The following is a 19,260-nucleotide window of genomic DNA, read 5'->3' on the forward strand; positions in this document are numbered from 1 at the left end:
GGGGAAGCTAATAATCACCATGCTAAAACTAAGTTAAAAACTGAAAACTAAAAAGTAAGAACTAAAACTCAACCTAAAAAACTAAAACTAAAACCAAACTAAACAACTCTAAGGGCACAATCCTAACCAGGTCTACTCAGAAGTAAGTCCTATTTTGTCCAATGGGGCTTACTCTCAGGAAAATGTGGTTAGGATTGCAGCCTCAAAACCACAATTGAGGCAAAGAGGCAAAGAAGGAAGGCCCATAGCCAGGGAGACAGACCAGGGACAGACTGCACTTGCTCCCAGTGTGGAAGGGATTGTCACTTCCAAATTGGCCTTTTCAGCCACACTAGACTGTTCCAGAACCACCTTTCAGGGCGCGATACCAGAGTCTTTCGAGACTGAAGGTTGCCAACAACAGCTTAATGGGGTTTAATTTTTCAGGATCACTACGTAAGCATAAGAGTTTTTGTGATCACAACAAATCTATTCTGAGCAAGGGGTAAATCTTGAGTGCTGGGTGGAGTTTGGAGCAGGACTGCACTTTGGGGGGAAGCAACAGCTTCCATAGAGGAGGAAGAGGAGTTTTTGTTTCTGTTCTTAAAGCAAGGTCTGTTCCTGGGATCTATAATTTTCCTGGGAGTAAGCCCTACTGAACGCAGTGGAACTTATTTCTGAGCAAGCACACACAGGATTTGCAGTGTTTCTTTAAATGGAAGTTATATCACAAGTAAAAAAGTTAATTGCCTCCCCAAATCCTAGGTAAAGCGAAGTAATGATCTGTGTGGGGCAGTGCATCCTGGCCACAGCCCCGAGGTACATGTTCATCATACTTGTTTTTCTCCTTCAACATTCATCCGGGAAGTGATCCTTGTACATGTTGTTAAAAAAAAAAAAACATCAGAAGCAGCCGCTAGCATTCTCTATTAGGAAAACTGAATGTGTAAGGTGTTGGATTTATAACAAGGTATAAAACACAAAACAAGGTTTTTTCTTAATGTAAAAAAAGTACCCATTTTATGTTTCCTGCTGTTATGAATAATGCAGCTTTTGCTCCTTCAAAATTGTCATGGAAATTTTCATAGAGCCGGCACTGAATTTAGTTAGCATTGCCGCAGAAATTAGCCCCAAAGTGCTGTGGATTCCTGCAGCCCGATGACAGTCTGAATGTAAATGTAATATAGGTTTTTTTTTTTATTCCCCCAGCTGTTTTGCTTAACCACCTGGTATTATGTAAGGTAATGAGAATCAGATTTCGAATGAGAAGGCTCATCATTGACACAGAAGTGTGATGAGAAACCTTGTCACTGGCATGCTAGAAAATGTTTAATTTAGGACTTTATTGCATACTGAATACGTTCCTGTGTTCATTTGAGTCATTCTTTGTCTGGCACCATTCTGAGAGGACCATTTATTTTAAAATGGGCCACTTTTTTTTTTTTTTTTTACATATGGGACATAGGGCAGAAAACAATAGGTCCATGTAGTCCTGCTGTCTTCCAGTACTGACAGATCTTCAACACAAATTGCAGGGAGGTGGCTGGCCACCCACCCACCCTAGCTCTGCCATCCCAATTGATCAGAACAGTACTGTTTCCCTGGATCTTCAAGTGCAAACCTGCTTCCACCACCTGGGAATAAGTGACTGGCAGGCCCAATTCTATCCTGCGCTGCCAGGCTGGCCGGCCTACACTGTATCCAGCGCATAGTTGGGGCTGACTGTGGCACAACCCAGGGCAAGGGGAATGGATTTTTCTTACTCCAGGTAATGCAGCAGCAGCCCAAATAGGGCCACTCAGATCTGCGCCACCTAAAGCGGTGGCGCAGATCTGAGCAGCCCAACTCTAGGCTAGGCCACACAGAAGGGAGGTTAGGATCCAGAATACGTGCAGGATCCTGGCTCCACCACCCCCCTGGGCCCAGTCCACCCATGGACCTGCCTGCTGCCCACCTTTCCTATGCCCTGGAATGCCCACAGACTATCCTCCCTTGCCCTCCCCAGACCCCTGCACTGGCCAAGGCAGGCCGGTGCAAACGTACCTGGGGCTGGAGCACTGAAGGCCGAATTCAGTCTCCAGAGGCCAGCGCACATCCGTGTGCCAGTATGCCTCCTCCCATAGTGGCACAAAAGTGCCTTATGCCACTTTTGCAACACTTGTGGGCAAGCGCAAGGGACTTGTTCCAGCCCAGCCGGGCCTTTGGATTGCCCCCTTAGATACTTAAGAGCCCAACACACCCATGGACCAAGGAGGAGGCTGTAATCAGGACCATAGGGCTTTCCAAACGGGTGGATGTGCTCACTCCCAAGCCTGCTTCAGCAATGACTGAACCTCTGCAGCATCATCAGCCTGTGGTCATGAGTGACCAGCATCCCATCAATACACTCTTCTCCTACCTCCTGTTGCTTTGCTCTGGTTTCTTCCATTCCCTCTTCACCCTCCACCCCTTGTTGCAGCTCTTTCCTCTCCTTTCTCTCTCCTTTGTTCCAGCCAATCTTCTCCTGCCTCCCTCATTACCCCTTTGTCTCTCTCCTTCTCTTCCCCACCTTCCCTCCACCTTCTCTGTTCTTCCAAACTACTCTTGCGGGCCTCCTTGCTGGTTCCTTTGCTCTGCCATCTTTCCACCTCCTCTCTTCTCCCTGTATCACATTCATTGGCCTCCTTTCTCTTTCCTCCTTCACCTCCCTGTTCCCTTTCTCTTATAACTGGCCCAGTCCTTCTCAAGGCCTGGTACCAGTGACCCAGCCCTCACCCCAGTTGACTGCCACTAGCTGTGGTCCCAATCCCAATTGTGGTTGCAACAATGCTAGAATCAACAGCACCTGGCAATTATGTCATTGCCAATCACCACCATATTCCCCAAACTGCCAGCACCACCTTGCTCTTGCATCCCTGTGGCAGACCACATCTCTCAAAATGACACATGCCCTACTCCTAAACCTTCATCCATATTTCATCTATCTCTGCATATAACCAATGAGGCCAGCATTATTCCAGTTTTACACAGAAGGAACCACAGGCAGGATCAAAGTTAAAATACACAGAAACAAGTAGGTATAGCCCTTCCTGGACTGTACTACTTCCAGTTGCAGGTGGGGGTGCAAGCCTTCTTTCCGCCATTATAGGTTTCCACATGCAGGGACTGTCACACATGATGGAACAGCAACCCATGGAATTCTATGGATGACCACCTGAAGTGGTATAATCCTGGATAGTCTGTACTTTACACAATATCTGATGTGTAAAGTTTCAAATGGTAGAACATCTATAAAGCCATCCCAGTGATCTGTAGTTGAGCTGATTTTCAGTCCATGCCCAAATGTATTTTTTCTGACCCTTGAACCATCTGATTAACACCGTAAGCTATAATCATGTTCTGATATTGGTCTTCTTGTCTCTCAACCCCAGGCTTTGACATCCTACTTTGACCCGATCCTGACACCTCAAGGTGTATTTTTGAAACAAAACTTTTGCAAAGAAAAAATACTGCTTCCTTTTTAGCGATTTATTATACTTCTCAATCCTTTATAGTTAAAACCAAGCTACACTAGACATTCAGGCCCTTGAGCTAGCAGAACACAGATATATGTGATTAATTTTAAGCACGGGAGTAGTTCCATTGAAATCAATGACATTATTAATTTGCCTATTAGATGCTTTCAATGAAAAATAAAGTCCTCAAAGAGGCAGAGACTCGGGGCTATAAGAAAAGCAGAAAAGTCTGCTCTCAATCAGAACAATCAAAGATTAGATTACTAGAAAATTCTGCACAAGGAACATTCTCTATTACATGGCTATCATTAAACAAAGCACATATCATGTAGCTAAAAGGGAGAATCAATTATTTAGACATCTCTCATTTTGCAAATAACAAGGCAATTTCACTTCTGTACCAGAATTACATTAATACACAAGGAGTTGGTATTAAGAAATTAATCTTGCTGGAATCTTTGCAAATTTCAGAACTTCTTGGGGATTTTCAGCGTACAAGCTGCCGATTGTGTGAAGATCATCAACACCAGAGCCACTGAGCGTAGAATTTCTAATGCGTGCGTTTATGTTTAAATCCCCCCTGCCAATTTGCACCAGGATTGGCCTTCAAATAGCCTTACAATTCATTTTAAAACCATACACAAAGACGGTCTTAAAAGTTAACTAGTAAACCAAACAATCTGCCCTGAAATGTAACATACAAAATGTAACATTGTGTTTTATCATTTTAATTGTTTTTATTTTATCATATATATCAGGGGTGTCCAAACATTTTGTCAGGAGGGCCACATCATCTCTCTGACACTGTGTCGGGGGCCGGGGAAAAAAGGAATTAATTTATATTTAAAATTTGAATAAATTTACATAAAAGAATTTATTAGAGATTGAATTTATATGAATGAATGAAGGTCTCACAGTAGCTCAAGGCCTATAAAAGGCCTTGCACAAAGCAAGGCCGGCCTTTCCTTCACTGCCACTGCTGCATCACAGACGTGAAACAGCAAGTAGTGGAGGAAGCCCTCGTCCCACAGCTCAGGTGAGAGTTTGAACAGTCATCATGCTGAGAGCAATTGCATTGGGCCAGCACAGGCTCCAGCAAGGGCCAGAGGCTTATTGGAGACTGGGGGCTCCCTGAGGGCCGGATTGGGAGTCCCCGAGGGCCGCAAGTGGCCCCTGGGCTGGGGTTTGGGCACCCCTGATATATATCATTGTTTTCGTGTTGTTTGGTTGTTTTATTTGTAAGCCCTTAGAGAGGGATAGAAAGGCAGGGTATAAATGAATGAATGAATGATGCAGCCAGCAGCCGCAATAAGCAGCAGTTAAGATAAGAAGCAACCTTATACAGGCGCCTCCCCCCCCAGTAACCATGGTTCCACTTATCCATGGTTCTCACACCTCATCCCTACTGCAATTATGATTCACCTCTCTGGCCAACACTTTGCAAAAGGCAACTTTTACTTCATTTTGCTTTGGAACAGGAAGCAAAGGCAAGAACCTGGACTCTATACTTTTTGGATGCAATAGGAGGCTATTGTGAGAATGCTAAAAGGAAGTGGACATCCCATTCACACATACTTGGGAGCAAGCACCACTGAAATCAATAGGATGCACTGTTGAATAGATATGCATAGCCAGGACTGCATTGTCAGTCTCTTAGCCCCTACATATTGTTGTTGTTGTTGTTGTTGATAGTGTGTGTGTGTGTGTGTGTGTGTGTGTGTGTTTTATCTGCGGTTCATTCTTAGCTGCTGTGGACACTTGCTTATTATTGTAAAAGCCCCAAGTTATGGTCAGGCCTGGTTAGTACTTGGATGGGAGACTGCCTGGGAATACCGGGTGCTGTAGGCTTATACCATAGTCTTTCGAGACTGAAGGTTGCCAACCAACCATATGGACCTCCAAAATAAATAAAAATGAATCAAGCTCCATGTTCTGATTTCTTCTCAGTCCTCTCTGCGGCTTCTGAGATTTTACCAGCTTTAACCCAAACATTTTGAAGCCTACCCTGCCTTTAAAAAAATGCCACAAACTCACTTTGGATGTGTGTAGGGTAGTGGAGAAAGGAAGGACGCTGAAACTGTTAGGGGGCATCACGTCTTGTGTGATGTGATCAGAGCGTTTCAGAAGAAACACATTACGCGTATCTATTGCTCTCTCAGCATTTTATGGGATTACTTTGGACTGTCATATGAAAGGAGTTGACAAATAGCATGAGGAAAAATGACCATTTTGGCTCCTTTTGTCTCTTGAATAAAAGGTATTTATTCAGCAGTTGCATTAGGTGCCTATGGGTTCCGTATTTATTTTGACTTTATACTAGTAGATTCAGTAAAGTTTCCCACATACTCAGTGGAATAAGATCACAATTGTATTCGGCTTTTATCTTTCTTTATGTATTGAACTCATTTTTATTTTATTTTTTTGGTGTGTGTGTGTTTGACATTTTCATATTTCTCTCCTAAAAAGGGTAACTTAGTTCCTTGGGTGGTTCAGGTGAGTATCGATTAGATTTCTCAGTCATTTCAAGGACTCTCTAACCAGCACTCTTGGGTCAAAAAACTACCTATTCTTTCTGTGAGTTTTCCCGAGGAGTGTGACATTATTGATACAGATGAAAATCTGAGTTTTGGTAGCTGTGGACAAATATAAGTGCATTTCAGTTCACTGGGTTTGCCATAAACCATCATCCACAATCTTCAGTTTGTGCGTTTCCTGCTTGGAGAATTTTATTGGCAGCCCAATCCTATACATGTCTATTCAGAAGTAAGTTTCATTAAAGTAAATGGGGCTTACTCCCAGGGAAGTGTGGATAGGATTGGGCTGTTGTAATAAAACATAAAGGTTATTTATTTATTTATTTATTTATTTATTTATTTATTTATATATACCCTGCCTTTCTCCCAGAAGGGACCCAAGGTGGCTTACAACACTAATTAAAAACACAATTAAAAACATAATTTAAGAACAAGATAAAAACATATTTACAACATATATATGCTTTTACAAACATATTGTATGCTTTTAGTATTGATCAGACCTCCTGACATCAGTTCTGAACGACAGGGAATCCAGTCCTATCTGGCTTCTACCTTTGATTTGATTTGATCTGATTTGCCAGTAGCCAGCTAGTCCTTTCCATCTCCATCTCATCAATGGTTGGCAACCTTCAGTCTCGAAAGCCTATGGTATAAGCCTACAGCACCCGGTATTCCCAGGCGGTCTCCCATCCAAGTACTAACCAGGCCTGACCCTGCTTAGCTTCCGAAATCAGACGAGATCAAGCATGTGCAGGGTAACAGTTGCTGCTGCTCCATCTTATCCCACCATCACTTTCTCCCCATGTTATCCTCTGCAGAGAAAAGACATTCAAAGACATGATATACCTTGCCTGTCTTGCACATAGTCCACAAAGCATAACTTGTACTGCCTTCTCTAAGCCATTTAACAGGGGAGGAGGAAAAATCCTCCACTTTCTCACTTGAATCCAACTCTGAAAATTATTCCCTGGCATCTCATGGGCTTTGTTCCCAGCTCCATTCTTGCTGAACTGAGAACACAAACCATGTAGACTCCTAACTGCAGGAGAGTTTCAGAAAATGGTTTGTAAATTGCTCCCCGTGTGGATTATTTTAAACTATGCTGGAAACAACACTCTCAAATAAGTGTTTGCTGCATAGTTAAAAGCATCCAGCCCATGCTGGGACTCTCCTCAGACATGCCACAAAGTGCATGGGCGTTTCTTTATGGCAACTATGTTTCCTTTAACATAAGAGTGATGATTATTCTACTGCCTCTGCATACCCACATAAAGGTAATGTACTAGTACAGTGGAACTCAAACTCCTGGACCCACTTTGTAAAATGGGACCCAGACTCACCTAGCTTTACAAGACTTTAAAAAAAAAAAGATGATCTAGAAAGAAATATTTTATTTATTTATTTATTTATTTATTCATTCATTCATTCATTCATTCATTTATTTACAAGCAATATTTTATTAATATTATAAGTAATATTCTATATTTTATTTATTTGCAAATAAAACCTCAATCCATTCCTCGTAGATAGCCCTAATGAATAGCCTTGAGGGGCTTAGTTGTATGACCCAGTCTTCACTTGCCCCCACTACCTGTCACTGATGGACTCGGAGGGAAAAAAACGCACCAGAAAAAAGACACTCAAGCATTGATCTCCCCATATTTACACAAGCTTGCAAACTGTAGGAGTTTAGCTCCTTGCAAACTGCAGGAGCTCAGCTATTTGCAGGGCAGTTAGCATATCTTGGATTTTTGAATAGCCTTAGGGCTTGTGGCAATTCGTTATCTGATCTTTCCATCACCCGTTTCTTCATTAGAGGCTCTGTGGGACAACCAGGTCATATACCACCAGGAACCACCAGGTCCAAGTGGGTCCCAACCCACAGTTTGAGAAAGGTTGTACTAGTAGAAAACACAATGATTGCAGCTATCCTTGAAAAATGTACTGCAATGTAAATATGAGTCAAGATACTGGCGCAGTTTTCCCAAGCCAGGCTCAGAAATGAACCTTGGGCACTCGTTAAAGCTCACCTCAAAAGAAAAGGGAACTTTATGAGCGCCTCCAAAATTCTCCTTTGGCTATGATTAAAATCTGAGCCACAGAGGAGCTGTTGCCTTCCCTCGCCTCCTATTGAATATTAGAGACTGAATCTGTTCCATTACATTGACATTGTGGGGCAAATTTTGGATTATCCCAGAACAGATGGGCTCATGAGAAAGGCAAACGACAAGAACTGCTCTGAGGCAAGCTTAACAACAACAGATGGAAAAATTTATTAACTAGAAAAAAGATTTTAAGAACTTCAGCATAGAAAGGAGCACAGTACAGTACAGTATATTCCAGATAGATTCTCAAAAGATTGTCTCAGTGATGCTAGCTGCATCCTAACATCTATATTTCCTTCTCTTCAGCAGCTGCCCATGATGAAGCTGTAGAATAGGCAAGCAGGCCCAGGAGTACAGTGGTGCAGTTCGGAATGTCAGAAGTCTTACTAAAAGGATGGATCAAATGTTGGATTGCAATCTCTTTCCTTTGAGATGGTACTTCAGCTCTTTAAGACCTGAGCTCAGCTCTCTTGTAAAGATCTGCCACTCTACTGCCCCTCCAGGCTGGACCTGAGGGCCTTTTATAGGTCTTGCAAAGAACTTTCCAGATCTTTTCCCATAAAAAGCAAGTCTTTTTTACTGGACTGGAAAAACCTAGTCTTTAGTCAGGTCAGAGGTTATTATTAATTATTAACAGTATTTATATGCCGCTTTTCAACTAAAAGTTCACAAAGCGGTTTGCAGAGAAAAATCAAATAACTAAATGGCTCCCTGTCCCAAAAGGGCTCACAGTCTAAAAAGATGCAAAAGAATACCAGCAGACAGCCACTAGAACAGACACTGCTGGGGTGAAGTGGGCCAGTTGATTGATAATTACTGCTTGCCGCATGCAGTGGCATAGCTAGAGGGGTGCAAAGCACTAGGTTATGCAGGGAGCCTCACTGTAGCGTGCAAGCGGCCCCTCTCCCCTTCGGAGCCATTCTGGGCAAGGGAAGTAAAACAGAGGCATACACAAGGGGATGTGGGCCACACCGGGTGACATGCACAGTGGGTCATGCACAACACACCAAAATTTTTAAAATCTTTGTATTTTCAAATAATACCATCATGTTATGTATCAATCAATGTGTAATTTCATGTAGAATGCAATGAAACTAACAGTGTTGAAATATCTGTATTCTATCAAAAGTTATAGCCAAAAAACCAATGGGGCAGGGTGATGGTGCATCACCACGCCCACAGCCGGGGATGTTGCCTGCCCACTGCATGGAATGTGGTCACCTTGGGGGTGAAGCACTGGCCTCTTGTACCAGCTGATGCAAACCCTAGTGACGGCACTGTGTGCCATGCTCTGGGGCAATTCCTCTCTGTGCAGGCTCTGTGCCCACAGTGCACTTTGTGGACCCTGTTTCGTATCATGCATTTATATAGATCAGTATTTCTCAAACTGTGGGTCAGGACCCACTAGGTGGGTGGCGAGTCAATTTCTGGCGGGTCCCCATTCATTTCAATATTTCATTTTTAATATATTAGACTTGATGCTACCATGGGATGTGGCTACATTTGGGGAAATGTCACAGATCTGTACATTTAACAGGTTACTATAAAGATGCTTTTAACAATGATAGTAAATGGGACTCACTCCTAGGTAAGTGTGGGTAGGACTGCAGCCTAGGATTGTTAAAAATTTTCCTGCTTGATGATGTCACCTCCCGTCATGACATCACTTCTGGTGGGTTCTGACAGATTCTCATTCTAAAAAGTGGGTCCTGGTGCTAAATGCGTGAGAACCACTGTATAGATTGTTTATCCACAATGATAATTTTATTGATAATGTATTATCTTGTAGAACTGGTCTTGAGGAAAATTACACCTCAAAATGCATTACACATCTAATTGCCCAATACATCATTGAAAATACCTGTGGCTTTCTCTTTTTCTTGTGATTTTCTGCAACTGTTGAAAGTCTTGCATGATAGGCCCATACTACACAGCAAATGACTGTTGAAACTGAGAGGAATTACACAAACAATATGTGATATGGCAATGGTTCTCAAACCTTTTAGCACTGGCACCTACTTTTGAGAATGAAAGTCTGTCGGGACCCACTGGAAGTGATGTCATTAACCTGGAAATGATGTCATGGCCGGAAGTGACATCATCAGGCAGGAAAAATTTTAACACCCCCCCCCCCAATACAACAAAATCAAATCAATTAGGTAAGGAAGTAAATTAAAAGTTTAGAATAAGTATTAGTTCAAGAATTTATTTAAAATTAAGAACCCTCCTAACCCTCCCAAGTGGTTGCTGATCTGTAAATTCCCCAAACATTCCAAAGGCTGCAATCCAATCCATGCTTACCTGGGAGTAAGCCCCATTGACTATCATTGTTAAAAGCATGTACGTAGTAGCCTGTTCAACATACAAATCTGTAACATTTCCCGAAAGGTAGTCACATATCATGGTGGCATCAAGTTGAATATATTAAAAATAAAATATTGAAATGAATGGAGACCCACCTGAAACTGACTCACCACCAACCTAGTGGGTCCTGACCCACAGTGTGGGTGTCATATCAACGCTGTGATATGACATCGGGGAGGGTCTTCCTAGAAAAAGTCAAGGAGCCCCACTGAGCATGTGGAAGAATGCCCTTGAGTCGCTCTTTGGATCCCAGCCACTAGAAATAATACAGGTATCTCTCACATGAAAATAATGACCATTATTGGCCAGCTGGGATTTGGAGCAACTTTCCACATTAACAATTTCTGTGAGTGACCTATCTAAGCAACTTGAGGTCTCGATTTGTCTCTGTGAATACATGCAGTCCTTCTCTCCTGATACCATTCGATAGGCTAGTTTAATAAATAAATAAATAAATATGCAGAAGAAATGTTGATTCTGATTTTAAATCATCAGTGCTTTCTCACGTTTGAATGCATTAATTAAATCTACCACGCTATAAATTTTAACAGTCTCAAATGCCTTTCTCAGTTTTATGGATTTTACAATTACTGAAACAGTTGCTATTAGCAACAGATCCCATTTAAAGCCCTAAGTATCTTAGAAGCATTTAGAGGCTAAACTCAATTGAAATTCTAGCCAAAAACAAGATTTGGCTTTCCAATCCTTCCCTGCAGAGTGGTACTTACTAAATCTCTTTTGCAACATACGTAGTTATTCATCATTTGATTTAGGGGGAAAAGAAAGCAGTTATGTTTGCAAAATAAATGGCAAGAGTACTCAAATGCATTCCTCATCTTTAAGGAGAGGAATAATATTTATAGCACATTCATCAATGAGGAAAATTCCCCATAATTTCAAGATTGGAGTCCAAACGGATATAGGCTCATTATAATCTATTAGAACAGAATCGCATAATCAAAAATTGGCTTGCCAATGCTACAAATATCCAGACTGGAGGCCAATATGCATTACTTCAAGCTAGATTTTTCTCAGTACATCTCTCGATTCCTGACTTCTCTGGTCTCTGGCCCAACTGTGTTCATCTTTCCATGTGATCTGATGGAAGTATCTTATGCGGTTGGTCCTACCGATTATAATTAAACTTTCCACAACTACAGGCATGTGAGAGTGACTGGCTTCCTCCCCTCTTCTCATCTTTATTTTAAGCTTCTAGCACTTTCTTTCGAATGCCTTCATGGTCTTGCTTCTCTAAATCAATCTCTTCTTCTTTCTCTTTATGCTTCCCCCTCTCCAAGTCTTTGCTCTACAGGTGCCAAACTTCTTTTTCAGCCTAAGATTTCTGTGTCAATGTCCTGCTTGCATTACTTTCTCCAGGCAGCTCCCTTGCCCTGACATCTGGCTTCATTTAGCTGGTCCAGGGGTGGACAAAACCCAGGGGTCATTTGCAGCTGCCAGGGTCCCCCCAATCCAGCCCACAGGGAGCCCCCGGTCTCCAATGAGCCTCTGGCCCGTCAGAGACTGTTGAAGCCCATGCTAGCCTGCAACTGCCCTTCGTGACCACCAGACGTGAGCTGCGGGCTGAGTTAGAGCAAGGTTTTTTATAGTCTCCATGAGTTTTCTGCATTTCCCTGGGCATTATTTCGCTCCCGTTGCCTCTGAACAACTTATGTCTCCATGTGTTTCTGGCTTGGTCTGTATGTTTTCACTGTGCAAGAGGTGTGTGGCAACCACTTTCATAGTTCTCATGTGGTTCTACATGCCTGTATTATAGTTCTCACGTGTATTATAAATAAGCTCATTCAAATTCATTCATTCCTATAAGCTCTCTCTCTAATGTATTCATGTATGAAAATTTATGAAAATTTATTCAAATTTGAAATGGGCATTAATTCTTTTTTTTTTTTTCTTTCCTGGCCCCCGACACAGTGTCAGAGAGATGATTTGGCCCTCCTGCCAAAATGTTTGCTCACCCCTGATCTAGTCTTAAGGCTGAAACAAAATTACTTCCCTGTTTGCATGTGGCAAACATTTTTGCGATTTGTAGCCTCAGAATTTGCCCCCAATTCAATGTAGCACTGCAAGTTTGCTGAATTACGGTGAGAAAATGTACCATTTTTCCAGATCTGTCAATTGATCCTAGCTCTTACTATAATGGGTGCAGATCCAAGGAGACCCATCAGGGCCGCCTGAGCGCCTTACCCTGATGAGAACTGGCGCTGCTTTCCTGCTCCGTAGGATACAGTGGTCGCCATTTTGGTGCTGCTGTAACCCTGGGCACTAAGGAAGCTTAGGATTGGGCTGTTAGTCCAAACCTCTATAAAGAGGCTGAACTGTATAACACACCCCATGAGAATATTAATTAAAATGCACTCGGCCCAATCCTAAGGGAGTCTTTTGCCAGTGCAACATCTGCTACGTCAGCCTAGAGTGTTGACAGTGTGCCTGCACTGACCTGATAGAGCTGTATCTGAGCCCCCGGCTACCATTAGAGGTAAATAAAGATGCACATAGGCTGGGAGAGGGCAGCGTGAGGGCATTACAAAAGCGGGGAAGGTCACTGTGGAGTAAGAGGAGGTAAAACAGAGGGTGGGGCAGGCCTAGAAGGGGGGAAAGATCGGTGGAGGAGGCCTCCCATATCCCACTCTTCTTCCCAATCCTGGAAGACTTACATTGGGCTGCCTGGATTTGCGCCAGTTAATTGCTGGTGCAGATCTGAGTAGCCCCAGTGGGCAGGCAGGGGTGTTATTTGCGGTAAGGAGAAAAACATTCCCTTGCCCAGAGGAGATCTCCAGCCTGCTCCTATCGAGTGCTGGATACAGTGGAGGCCATGTGGCCTGCCGCGCCAGCACTAGTTACGATTGGATGTTGCATTATTAAATAATTATAATGGAGAAAGTGGGGTGAAGTGAATGAATGACGTTTGGCCACTATGTTGTATGCAAAGCCATCCAGTAAGAAATACACTTAGGATGTGACTCATCATGTTCTTCTCATGTGTTTTTGGCATGCTTCTGGTTCACTTTATCACAAAATAGTTCGCTCATATCCATCCACCTTTTTTTTTTGTTACGTGGATGAATTAGCCCCCCTGCCCCCCTGAAAATAAGATTATTGCTTCAATGCTGCTGAGAAGATCAAGAGATTTTTCACCAGAGTAATGAATGAATTTTGCATGAAATGAAATTTCCATTTCCAAAATCTTTATATAGTCATTCTGTGTCATTAAGCCTTCCAAAAGGCCTTAAAATGCCTACAAATCATGCTGGTCATTTTGGATAGTCACCTGGTAGATTTATGCTAGTGACTCGATCATGTAATAGCTTTTGGAACAAAATATGCCATGGAGATTGACCCCTTTTCTTTTAGATAGGGGAAAATTTGTTTTGAACCTGCTTCCATTTCAATCCATTTGCAGTTGACTTTAGAAAGCAATTCTTTTAAACTGCTGAAGGGTTTCCCAACTCTCTGTTGTTTGAAAGGCAAAGGCCACTAAGTATTCTCAGCTCTGGAAATGACTATTTATTAGACATACATTTAGACACCCCCATCACTGGAGTCAGTGGCATAGCTAGAGGGAGTACAAAGGTTGATTACTATTGATTATATAATCCTACCAGTCCTCTTTTTAATGTATATTTATAAACTACTTTTCCTCTGTTTTTTACACCGTTTTCAAGGCGGATTACACAGGCAGCAGAATCCTAAACCATCATTTTTTAAATGGGGCTTTTACAATATTGTTCTGTGAGAAGAACTCACAGAACCCTCAGTTCACCCGATTCCTCCCTTCATTGGAAATACTTTGTGAATATCCTAGGTCCTTGTGAATATCCTAGGTCCATCTGGTGGACAATAACATCAGTATTTATTACAGAACACAATAATACAAGACAACAACACAACGACAACAACAAAAAACAAAGAAGGAGGAGGAGGAGAAAGAGAAGGACTGCTTGTCTCAGTAGTATAGCTAGAGGGGGGTAAAATGGTAAGTACTGCAGGTGCCGCAATGCAGTGTGTAAGCAGCCCCTTCCACTTGCCGTCGGAATCATTCGGTGCAGCAAAACGCAATGCACGGGCTCTTCGCGAACCAAATGCCGTCTTCTGTGTGTTGCTGTCACTGCCCAGAATGGCTCTGATGGTGTGTAAGAGTCGCTTACAAAGTGCACTGTTGCACCTCCAGCACTTACCATTTTGCCCCCCTAGCTATGCTAGTCTATCTACCTACTTCACCTATTTTCCTTCACCTACTTCACCTATCTACCTATTTCACCTATTCACCTACTTCACTTCTACCTACCTACCTATGCACCTATCTACTAATGTACATAGCTCAGTTTTAAGGACGTTTGCTTTATTCAGGTGCCCACAAGATTATTTTCCTTCATGCTTTCAGTTACCCATCTTTCTCTCTATCTACCCACCCATCTCATCTAGCACTAGCAGCTTTAAAAAAAAAAGAAAATCACATATATGTCTCAAAACCCCTGATTTTCCTGCTGGATACTAACACATGCTTCTGATTTCTACCCTGGTCCAGCCGACTCTTCTCAAAAGACCACTGCAATACTTTTGAAAGGCTGTTGCTACTTGTTTACTATTTGCATAACCATTAGGTTTAATTCTGCAGTTAACATCCTATGACTGCTAAGTGTTTGGCTGCCAGGTAATTCTAATCCTTGAGGTCAGTAATGACTCCTCACAGGAAAATGCAAATTCACTGAATTAAATAATTGCTTCCTAGAAAAACTGCAAGGAAAGCCACAGTGTCATTTGTGATGACTTTGAAGAAACTGGGTCAACAAAGTAATTTGGCTAGCCAAATACAATGCCTTGCTTTGACATACACAATTCCCATTTGTAACCCCCCCCTCCCCAACACCCACACAGTAACCAGACAATTCCATTTCTCATCATTCTGGTTGCCTGAGCTAATTCTCCCATCGAACAATAAATTAGTGATGCGCGGGAAGAATGTGGTGAAATCCGAGGCCTAAATTTGAGGACTAAATAGGAGAGGAAGGAGTAGTCCCAACAAATTCCCTAAGCAAAGCCCGCAATTGACAAGCCATTCAGAACTGAACAACAACAGTATAGAAAACTCTGTTGTGCTATTTAAACAATGCATTACTTAGAAAGATAGCAAGCGAAAGTACTCTAAAGACATGTTCATTAACTCATTTTTGCCCTGCCCACCCGTGCACACATTTGGTCCCTGTTGCATATATGCAACGTTGGGCAGAAATGGCTTAAATCCTTTTAAAAAATAAATTAGATTATTGTAAGGAGCTCTATGTGGGGCAGTCCCTGGAGACAATCCAGAAATTTCTCTTATTCTTCGGGCACAACTAGAAACTTCCATTCACCGTTTGCGACAGACTTTGGTTTCATGTTTCATCTGAATACAGGAAACTGCGGCTTGTGCAAAACAGGACATCAAACCAGTATTTTTTCCAAACAGTAAATGGGCAGCCCAATCTGAAAATGCCCCAGTGCCACCGCTGTATCCCGTGGGCTCAGGGCAGCCACCAGAGTCTTCCTAAGGTAAGGGAACATGGTGAAAAACTCCGCTCCTCTCACCTTCAGAGGCTTTTCTGAGCCTCCCAGAGGCTACGCCCCAATCGTGCGAGAAACGCGATTTCTGGTTTCCCGGAGGAAATTAAAGTCATGTCTCTCACACAGTTCTGACATTCTGAGCCTTGCAGAGGCAGAAGAGCCTCTGGAGTCAAGGGGAGTGGAGCTTCCCCTCGCCGTCGGAGGCTTTGCATAGTGTCAAGCCCCGCTTGTTGGCAGGGATGCCATTCCGCATCCCTGTCGTTAAGAGGCACACAATTGTATTTCTATTCCACCTTTCTTTCCAGGAGTTCAGGGCAGTGCACATTGTTCTTCAGACCCCTTTTATCCCACAACAACCCTGTGAGGTAGGTAAGAGGGAGGGAGAGAGAGAGAGAGAGTGGTTCAAAGCCATGCATTGAGTTTCATGGGCTTTGAACCCAACTTTTCCAGTTCTTAACCCAACACACTAACAACTGTACCATGCTGACTCTCAAGCATGAGAAAAAAGAATTCTAAAGGGAAAAAAAGAACATACTTTATACATGTGTCTCCACAGATATCTTCTTGGAAAAATGCCATAAGCATGCCTCATGCCTCCGCCTCCGGTTTCCAGGAGGAAATTGGAAGTTGCGTCTCTCACACAATTCCAACATTCTGAGCCTCGCAGAGGCAGAAGAGCCTCTGGAGTCAAGGGGAGTGGAGTTTCCCCTCACCGTCGGAGGCTTTGCATAGTGTCAAGCCCCACTTGTTGGCAGGGATGCCATTCCGCATCCCTGTCGTTAAGAGGCACACAATTGTATTTCTATTCCACCTTTCTTTCCAGGAGTTCAGGGCAGTGCAAATTGTTCTTCAGACCCCTTTTATCCCACAACAACCCTGTGAGGTAGGCAAGAGGGAGGGAGAGAGAGAGAGAGAGAGTGGTTCAAAACCATGCATTGAGTTTCATGGGCTTTGAACCCAACTTTTCCAGTTCTTAACCCAACACACTAACAACTGTACCATGCTGACTCTCAAGCATGAGAAAAAAGAATTCTAAAGGGAAAAAAAGAACATACTTTATACATGTGTCTCCACAGATATCTTCTTGGAAAAATGCCATAAGCATGCCTCATGCCTCCGCCTCCGGTTTCCAGGAGGAAATTGGAAGTTGCGTCTCTCACACAATTCCAACATTCTGAGCCTCGCAGAGGCAGAAGAGCCTCTGGAGTCAAGGGGAGTGGAGTTTCCCCTCACCGTCGGAGGCTTTGCATAGTGTCAAGCCCCACTTGTTGGCAGGGATGCCATTCCGCATCCCTGTCGTTAAGAGGCACACAATTGTATTTCTATTCCACCTTTCTTTCCAGGAGTTCAGGGCAGTGCACATTGTTCTTCAGACCCCTTTTATCCCACAACAACCCTGTGAGGTAGGCAAGAGGGAGGGAGGGAGAGAGAGAGAGAGTGGTTCAAAGCCATGCATTGAGTTTCATGGGCTTTGAACCCAACTTTTCCAGTTCTTAACCCAACACACTAACAACTGTACCATGCTGACTCTCAAGCATGAGAAAAAAGAATTCTAAAGGGAAAAAAAGAACATACTTTATACATGTGTCTCCACAGATATCTTCTTGGGAAAATGCCATAAGCATGCCTCATGGCGCGCTAGCTGTGAATTGTCCCACCTCCAGCCTCAACTTGAGGTGGAGACTGAGGCTGTAACTGATTGGTTGTCCTGCCCGGAGAGGTGGGAATCTGTGTGCGTGTGGCGAGGAGAGCTCAGTCCGTTCCCAGCCAGCGACCCTGCCCACCCACCCTCTAGCTAGCCTGAGAGTAGTCTGAGAGCTCATTGAGGGCCTGGTAGGAATTATTTTGCTCCCATTCTAGTAATTGGCTGTTGGAAGGTAGCAGACCCGAGGCTGGCATCAGGGGTGGCATTGGGAATTCATGTAAGGTTGAGTATGTTTGGTCACTTGGCATCAGGTGAGTGGGGTGGGGTAGGCAAAGCTGTATCTCGGTGCCCAATCTTAGGCAGCAAGTAAGTAAGTGGTAAGTGGTAAGCCAGAACCACTCCAATGATGCCTGATCGGCTTGAGGAGGCTGACTGGCAAGCCCCGCTGTCTTGAGCTGGCAAGGCCTGGCAGAGTTCACCCCGCAGGCCTGGCAATTCCACTACCTTGACCCTTCGGGGGCAGTGAGGAAAGGTGGGCTCAGCAACTCACTGAGTGACGACCTAGAGTCGGGTGGATGTTCTACGACAGGGGTGTCCAAAGTTTTTGGCAGGAGGGCCACATTGTCTCTCTGACACTGTGTCGGGGGCCGGGGGAAAAAGAATTAATTTCTATTTAAAATTTGAATAAATTTACATAAGTTTACATAAATGAATAGATTAAAGATGAACTTATATGAATGAATGAAGGTCTTGCAATAGCTCAAGGCCTATAAAAGGCCTGGCACAAAGCAAGGCTGGCCTTTCCTTTGCTGCCGCTACTGCATCACAGACGTGAAACAACAAGCAGTGGAAGGAGCCCTCATCCCCCAGCACACACGAGACGTCAAACAGTCTCCCTCAAGCTGAGAGCAGTTGCGTCGGGCCAGTGTGGGCTCCAACAAATCTCCGGAGGGCCAGAGGCTCATTGGAGACTGGTGGTTCCCTGAGGGCCGTATTGAGAGGCCTCGAGGGCCGCAAGTGGCCCCAGGGCCGGGGTTTGGGCACCTCTGTTCTACGAGATTGGGGGACGTAGACGGCCAGGAACATTTCCCCCACTTAGTACCTCGCACGCGGGAGGGGTTTTAGGGTTGCTCCTCAATTAGCCCTGCTGCAGAGTTTTGTTGTCATTAATCGTGGCCCATTAAATCCAAACCTCAGTCTCATGTTGTTATTTGGCAGGTAAAAGCTATTCTTGCAGGAGGAGGCCGTTCGCAACATGCTAACTGGCTGGCTGAGAAGTGAAGCTGTATTTCGCTGTGCTAAGTGTTACCCAATGATATTTGGCCCCATGATAGATCTAAGCACCCAGGAGGCAGGTGGCCTGACATTGCAATTTGATATATGTCAGATGTGTACATGAAACCAGTGCAGGCACCTGGAAGAAAGCTCTGCACTAGGAAATCAATGCAGTTGCAAGTTATATGGTAGTGGGTCAATAATGCTGTTGGTCTCAATGGGAGGTGAGTCTAGGAAAAGCAGTACTTGTAAGTGTTAATGTAGCAGTTTTGCCATACAAATTGTAAGCCAGTGTCCAACTT

The 19,260-nt window shown here is 43.7% G+C and overlaps 2 pseudogenes; both read right to left on the bottom strand.

Moving 5' to 3' along the window:
• LOC136657068 (zinc finger protein 420-like) overlaps positions 1–19,260 on the bottom strand; it is a 657,687-nt pseudogene that overhangs the window by 242,652 nt on the left and 395,775 nt on the right.
• LOC136658185 (5S ribosomal RNA) lies at positions 6,664–6,783 on the bottom strand (annotated as a pseudogene).

Source organism: Tiliqua scincoides, chromosome 7, assembly GCF_035046505.1.
Source record: "Tiliqua scincoides isolate rTilSci1 chromosome 7, rTilSci1.hap2, whole genome shotgun sequence".
Taxonomy (NCBI): domain Eukaryota; kingdom Metazoa; phylum Chordata; class Lepidosauria; order Squamata; family Scincidae; genus Tiliqua; species Tiliqua scincoides.